Below are 1,758 nucleotides of genomic sequence, written 5' to 3' on the forward strand. Positions count from 1 at the left end.
ACTTCACATTTCTATTGCGTGCAGTACTCAAGACATCAAGTGCTGGTGTATATGCTCTGATATGAATAATAAATCCAGTGCACCAAATGAACTGGACACTCAGATCTGTTATCTTCACAACTCAATAAAGTTACAATTGTTCAAACCCTGTTTGGAGTCATTTTTCTTTATGTTAACATTTAACCTGGTGAGATTTTTAAGTTCTTTGTCTTTGTTTTTGTTTCTTAAACTGGAAAATAAACTAGAGCAAAATGTATAAAATTCAAAAAAATTCTTTTTTGTGATTTGAATGAGTTCTGAAAATAAGATAAAAAGGAAATTTAGCAAATATAAAATGCTGGCAAGAATATGTATCAAGTACACAGACTATCATGAACATAAATACATAAGACTATAGTGACTAGAAAAATCACAAATGATGACACCATTGCATACACTAGCAAGCGTTTGCTGAAAGGACCCTGATATAGCTGTCTCTTGTGAGACTAGGCCGGGGCCTAGCAAACACATAAGTAGATGCTCACAGTCAGCTATTGGATGGATCACAGGGCCCCCAATGGAGGAGCTAGAGAGAGTATCCAAGGAGCTAAAGAGATCTGCAACCCTGTAGGTGCAACAACATTATGAACTAACCAGTAGCCCGGAGCTCTTGACTCTAGCTGCATATGTATCAAAAGATGGCCTAGTCGGCCATCACTGAAAAGAGAGGCCCATTGGACACGCAAACTTTATATGCCCCAGTACAGGGGAACGCCAGGGCCAAAAAATGGGAATGGGTGGGTAGGGAAGTGGGGGGGGTATGGGGGACTTTTGGGATAGCATTCTAAATGTAATTGAGGAAAATACGTAATAATAAAAAATATTTGTAAAAAGTAACTTTAAAGGCAATATAAACAAGCAATAGCTTCCTATTGAATGGATGATGATAAGACTCCAATAGGTTAAGACATGCTTAAGAATGTGGTTTTGGCTCTGGGATAACTATGGCTAAAACTTAGCTCACACTTTTTCTCATCATCTTTCCACACCACTTAGAACATTTGCCAAAATGCTACAACCTCCTAGAAAGTCATCAAGACATATAGGTATCTATGAACAAGATGAATTGTCATGGTTCTGAAAGTCGAGTCAGTCAGCCCAGGTTGTCATGACAATAATCCTTCCAGGCTGGTGACTGAGTATGTAAAATGCAGTCGACCCAGGCAGGAATAAACCTTATTAAAACAGCATTCTAAAAATGGCCTATCTGGTTTGCTCATTCTGAATTGCAGAATCTTGACTGAAATTGTCATCCAAGTTAAATTCGGTACAGATGACCATATTTAACAGCATCAGAAGACACTTACTTTTAAAGATTTATTTTATTCTGACTTGTGTGTATGTGTTCATGGTGCATGTGTATGCAGGTGTTAGAAAAACTTCAGAAGAATTCGCTGGAGCAGGAATAACGGGTGGTTATGAGCCACTGGATGTGGGTCTAAGAAGCAAAGTCCGATCCTCTGCAATAGTAGTATGTGTTCTTAACTGTAGAGCCATCTTTACAGCCCCAGAATGCATTCTTTCTCTAGGGACTTCAGGGGGAAACTATAATGGTTAAGAGTAGTGATTGACATAAGATTACGTTTGAAAAGCTACTGTGTGCCTATAAATGATCACACACACACACACACACACACACACACACACACACACACACAAAGAAGCTGGGTTCTGACACAGAATCCCTTCAGTAAGAATTAACAGAGCTCCGTCTTCCAA

The sequence above is a fragment of the Mus musculus genome, chromosome 1 (assembly GCF_000001635.26).
Source record: "Mus musculus strain C57BL/6J chromosome 1, GRCm38.p6 C57BL/6J".
Classification (NCBI taxonomy): Eukaryota; Metazoa; Chordata; class Mammalia; order Rodentia; family Muridae; genus Mus; species Mus musculus.